The sequence below is a fragment of the Meles meles genome, chromosome 6, assembly GCF_922984935.1.
Source record: "Meles meles chromosome 6, mMelMel3.1 paternal haplotype, whole genome shotgun sequence".
Classification (NCBI taxonomy): domain Eukaryota; kingdom Metazoa; phylum Chordata; class Mammalia; order Carnivora; family Mustelidae; genus Meles; species Meles meles.
This window is the reverse complement of record NC_060071.1, coordinates 18,929,741-18,936,251: the sequence shown is the minus strand read 5'-3', so window position 1 is coordinate 18,936,251 and position 6,511 is coordinate 18,929,741.

Below are 6,511 nucleotides of genomic sequence, written 5' to 3'. Positions count from 1 at the left end.
TCAGTTGGTTAAGTGGCTGCCTTCGGCTCAGGTCATGATCCCAGCGTCCTGAGATCGAGTCCCACATCGGGCTCCTTGCTCTGCAGGGAGCCTGCTTCTCCCTCTGCCACTCTGTCTGCCTGTGCTCTCTCTCTCTTTCTCTGACAAATAAATAAAATCTTAAAAAAAAAAAAGAAACACATTAAAGAGGGTATATACATTCAAGGGTATTTGATGTACACTGTAAAAGCAAAAGACAAATACCTGGTTAAATGAGATACTATATATATATTTAATAGAATACTATATACTAGTGGAAAGAATGCGCTGTATCCATGTTTACATCTGGAGTCATGAACAAAAGTGAATATACGGGGCTCCCATTTGTTTAAGAAAAGAAGGGGCAGGTGTAATACACTTATACATTTATATATGCTTTCCTGTATTTGTTAAATATTTATGTAAGAATATATGAGAGTCCTAACAGTGTTTACCGTGGGAAACAGATCTGAAGTAGAAGATTTGAATTTTCATTACATACCTTCTTTTACTTTTTTATTTATTTGTTTTTAACTGGGTACATAGATTTTTTTTTTCAAAAAAATTTTTCTTTCAAGTGAAAAGTTCTTTTAAGAAATGTAAAACAAAACAAAAACAAAACAAAAAACAAACATGATTCTTTTTGCTCCTAAGGGAATACACCTTAAAATATAATATACCTTAAAAAAAGGGATTGCCTTAAAAGTTATGCTTGTATGGATGTGGTTTTGAGCTGTGTTTCTCTAGAAAGTTAATAAGAAACCATCAGCCTCTGGTTGTACCTAAAACGAGGGGAGGGGCCATCTTCTACAACGCTGAGGGCCGGTATTTCAGTCTCTGACCCTCGCATATGAGTCAATTTGCCACACACTCAGGAAGCCCCAGGAGTGGTGAAGGTGACTGACGTTGGCTATCCTTGGCCGTTCAGAATATCCAAGAGGTCTTCTGAGTCCGTGAAAGAGCACCAAACCAATGATACTTGCCCAGCCTGTAGCTCCACCTCTTCTTCGGGTGAACACACCTGTGTATCCAAGTGAGCGCAAAGGATCATGAATCTAATTTTTCTTTTTTTTTTTTTAAAGATTTATTTATTTGACAGAGATCACGAGTAAGCAGAGAGGCAGGCAGAGAGAGCGGAGGAAGCAGGCTCCCCGCCGAGCAGAGAGCCCGATGTGGGGCTCGATCCCAGAACCCTGAGATCATGACCTGCGCTGAAGGCAGAGGCTTAACCCACTGAGCCACCCAGGTGCCCCCTAATTTTTCGTTTTAACTAAAAATCGATATAGCAAAGAATACATGTAAGTATACGACTTGAAGGATTTTCATCAACAACATACCCGTGGAACCAGCATGTACACCAAGAAAATACTGGCACCCCTGCCTGGGTCCTTCCTGGATCCACTTCTGGTCACTATCTGCTTGGAAAAGCAACTATCCCGAATTGGGACAATGATAGACTAATTTTGCCCAGTTTTGTCTTCATATAAATGGAATCATAGGGTATGTGTTCTTTTACATCTGACTTCTTGAACATTTTGGAGGAATGGGTTTGAATTTATTTTTTTAAAATAATTGCTAGATAGCTGCTTTGTAGCTATTGTTAGTGACAAAATACATGTACCAGCCCCAAACTGTCTTTGGGACTCCCAGCCTGTGAGGATGGTGAAATTGACAAACGGGTTGAAACAAAATACAGACTCAAACAGGTTATGCAGGGTCTTGTGCAACTGGCCCCAACCTGCTTCTCCAGTCTTGCCTGTCATTCTCCTGCCACCCACTGTCTTAGCAGCACAACCTTTTGTCTTACAGATTTGTTCCTCAAGCACCATCTTAAATGTTGGCTCTGTGAAGCCTTCCTCCACTGCTTTTGAATCCAAAGCAGGATCTTACCTGCTTTCTGTTCTCTTGACTGTTGCTCGTTCTGTATTGTAGCATTTGTCACCTTCTAATCATTAGTCAGTCTTCCTGGGCCAAGCTCTTTTTACATAGTCCCTAGTGGATAGCATCATGTCTGTTCCATTATAAGCATCCCACAGATACTGACTCAATGGGATAGAGCCCTCTCTGAGGACTTGATAATCTCCTGGAGGAGACAGGTGTGCAGAGGCTTACCTTTAAGGCTCCCATGGTACTTCCTGTGTGCCAGCTGCTATGGTTAATGCTCTAATAATCCTCAGCATAATGTTGGAAGGAGGGTATTATAATCCTTGTTTTGCAGAAGAGATTAAGTAATGAGGCCAAGATCACCCAGCTGATAAAATGGCAGAGCCCAGAGAATGGATCCAGGCAGTCTGGTTCCAACGTCCTCTCATCCTCTTCTCCATGTAAGTCATGCCAGAAAGGGATAATGAAGTCAGCTCATCCAGGACCTTTGGGGCTTTGATAAGGAGTTTGGACTATTTTCTAGGTAATGGAGAGCCAGTGAGGTTTTGAGTAAATGACGGGTTTACTGTTTGGAAAAAAGTGACTGGTAGCAATATAGTGGTTAGATGGACAAGTAGCAAGATTGGAAAAAAAAAAAAAAATCCTGCAGAAGCCCCACTGGAGTCAAGGGCAGTGGAAATGGAACAGGGGAAGCAAGTCCTGGCTGAGTACCTGCATCCCCCTCTCTCCCTGCAGAGACACACTAGGACAAGAGTAAAGGAGAAAAAAATCAGGATCGATGAGACACAAGGAGTGATGCAGCAAACCTAAGAAAATCAAATCATTAGCTGCAATGAAGAAAGCTGAGAGGCGTCCTGCTTACCAGGTGAATCCCCCTGAAGACTTAGGAGTATCGAGTACTACACTGTGAACCAAGGAATGGTGGATTGAAAGCCTGTTTGAGAATTACTTCCAGATCCCCTACCTTATTTCCATGTAGTTAAACCATTGTGCACTGTCTGACTCGGGTACATGAGATGCTTATTTCCCAAAGAACGTAAAACAGGGTCTCGGGAATGGGGAACACCAGGCACATCTGAGGACAGGCCTATCACACTGAAAATGGAATTAATTTTTAGATAATGTTGAGAAACACTGGTGTTCCCAGCCTTCTTCCCCAAGTGACTACATGTCACTTTTTGGAGGAATCTGACAAACCCAAAGAAAAAATCTAAAGATACATTGGAGGGTTCCTCAAAGAAATTTCTCCACCAAGTCACCCTACTCTGAAGCCCGCAGTTACAAACCACACCTATGTGCATAGACCTTCTGATGGGCATTTAAACACCCAGCTCTTTAAAGTATGAGTGAACAGCCAAGGATCATCAAGCATTTGGGGAAAGTCTCTAAACATGGAAGAAAAGCCAAAACAAACTAGACAGATTAAGTGGGGAGGAAGTTAATCTACAAATATCCTCAGAGATACGTGATTGTAAAAGACAATATAATAAAAATAAACTTGTATAAATAAATAATATAGCAGAAGTGAAAAATAACAGAAATGTAATATAAGTTGAGGAAATCTAGAAAGTACAACAACACAACAAAGAAACTGGCAAACAGGAGAGTGAAATTATAAGAAAATTTGAGGACCGGTCCACGAGTTTCAGTAACTGAACAATGGAAGTTCCGGAAAGAGCAAAAAAAAAAAAAAAAAAAAAAAAAAAGGACATGGAAAGGAAACAGTACTAAAGAAATTCAAGAAAATTTCCCAGAACTAAAAGACTTTGCATCTTGAAACAAGGTATGCATGCATAACTGAAAAGAAAAAAAAATCTAAATTTTCAAAAGGGTAGAGAGGATCAACCCTAATGAGATAGGCGCCATTTTTTCACTCGTGCCTGAAGCTGCTGCTGTTCACGGAAATAAGGAAGTAGAGAACCTTGTGAGGAAGGACATGAATTCAGCCTTCTCCTGAGTCATTTCATGCTCCGTCATCAGCACATTGCTGATGTCCAGCAGACAGAAGTCCTGTGTTGAAAGAAGGACAGTCCCCGAGCAAACCCAGGAGGCAGTTGCAGAGAGGTCTGAAGAGAATTACGGGCAAGGCATGATCACCCTGAGACTAGACAGAGGAGGGAGAAAAGACCTGATAGAAGAAGGAGGAAAGTGAAAGGACAAGGACAGAAGAGCAAGAAATATTCTGAGGAGACTGAGGGATTAGGTAGGGCTTTGAGAAAGAAAATTCATATGGCATTGAGTAGGTCTGAGAAGAAGCCACCGGGTGCTCTGACCACTAGGTAGCTAGTTGCTGGTGCAGTCTGAGAGACCAGTTCCGCACGGGAGAGGAGAGAGGGGAAACCACAAGGACAGTGGTTGTCAACACCTTTGTGTTCCCTATACCATCCGAATAGTGGGATTTTGGGGTGGCATCTTTGAAGTCTAGAAAGGCTGGAAAGCACACCATCCCAAGTCAACAACAATGTGAACACCATCCCCAAAGGTACTATTCTTCTAGTCACCACGCACCTCCTCAGCCTCCGGTCTGACCTGCTGCTACTCCTACTACCTCTTCTCGGGCTGTATTCGGCAGACTTGGACGGCCCAGATATTGAGAAACTTGACCTAAATACTGAACTTAAATTGGTCTTATCATTTAGGACAGTGTATAAAGTTGTCTTGCTCTATTAAAATGCCAGTTTGAAAACGGTGGTTGATAAAATGCCTTTCCTGACTCTATTATCATAGCCCAGACCAGCAAGCCAATTCTAAGTCGGTCTGATTATCCTAAGGATGATGGAGCTGAAAAATGCCAATCAAAGCCTTTAGACATGGATCTGTTCCTAATGACAACACCAGGTTATTTTTTTAAGCTCTGGGGAAAACAGCGATCCCTTTCGAAATTTCCTGTTGACCTTGAGCTATATACCAAGTGATTAGACCCAACTCTAGCACAGTTATTTTGCACTGAGTAAAATACATATTCGTGTATGGACAGTTATTGCTTGCACATTTCCTTTTGTGAACTTGTGCTTTGTTTTCTTTGCTATTAAGAAGAGCTGAGAAGTGGCATGTGAGCAGGGTACGATTCCCTTCCCAGGGAGAAAGGTTCAGGTATTTTTAGTCTGGTTTAAGACAAGAGTCTACCTAATCACTGAAAGCCACAGAGGTTCAAACACAAGTTTACAAATAAGATAGCTTCTAGGATTGATGCTTGGGGTTGTCTGTGGCATCCTGACAACACTGGGTTTTTTAAGTGCTTCCGGTCTTCTGTCGGGCACATTTCTCCCTTGAGTCCCACAAAATGAACACACCGGCAGCACATTTAAGATTGCCTATGCCTTTGTTTTTTTTTCAGGTCTTCAATAAGTTGTAATAAGGAATGGCAGGTTTCCCGGAAGCTAAACTATTTTTATTTGCGACGAAGAGAAAACTATATTTTCTATCGCTAAATTGCTGGGTGTTTTTGTTTGCTTCTTTCTGCACATGAAACAAAAGAGTATTACAGCTTTCTCATGTAAAATAGAATTGGAATTTTGACTGTTGGTTTTCTTGTAAATTGTCTTCCAGAATTCCTTCTGATTTTGCTCTTTTTTTGTACAATAAAGATATTTCCCTTACTCACTAGATGGTTGGCAAGTAAATAATTTTTAACGTCATGTGGAATCTTCTGCTTGAATATGGCATTTGCGTTTTTAATTGTGTGTCACTTTTGATATGAATAAGGAAATGATCTGATGATTACATGGAAGGGAAGGGAAGTGGTAACTGAAAAATAAAATTAATTGGCAACAGCTTTTCTACCATATGCGCAAGTTTTATTATCAAATAATAGCAGAATCAAAGTCAGATTTGAGAGTCATCACGAATAGCCCAACTCTCTCAAAGGTCCGTACGGGCAAAAAAGGAAAGTCAGCACACCTTCAGATGGAGATGTGGAAATGGATCTTGAACAGTACTCTGCGCTTCCTAGATTGCCACGGAGAAAGAAGAAGCCGTTGTGATTCCATCAACAGCATTTCTTTTAATAGCTTTGCAAAAAGTAAGTTATAGCACTGTTTATTTTGTTCTTGAATAGTCTGGGGGGGAGAGATGGCAAAGGCCCATCTCCAGGGAAGACGTGTCATTGCAATTGTTATAGGTCAGTGGTGACAAATCCACTGTGGGAGGCCAGACTCACAAACACAGTGGCATGCCATATGGAATAGTGGTATGTGGGACAGATGATGCTCGAACTCGTGGGCAGTCTATCCTGCTACTTGAGCCGCGAACCAAGCCAGTGAGAAAAATTCCTGTAGTGTCTAAAGAAAAGTGCGTTGGGACCATTCAAGACCAGGGTCTGAGGTTCCCACCTCTCTTATGTGACTTCTAAAGTAAACCTTTTGGAATGATTTCTTTGGTCTGATTATGTACAGTTGACCCTTGAACAATACAGATTTTCAACTGCACAGGTCAAGTCTACTTATATTTGGATTTTTTTTTTTATAAATACAATATAGTACTGTGACTGTATTTTCTCAGCTGTACAATTTTCTTAATAACCTTTTCCTTTCTCTACCCTACTTTATTATAAGAATACAGAGAATACATAGAACATATAAAATATGTGTTGGCTGTTTATTGTATCAGT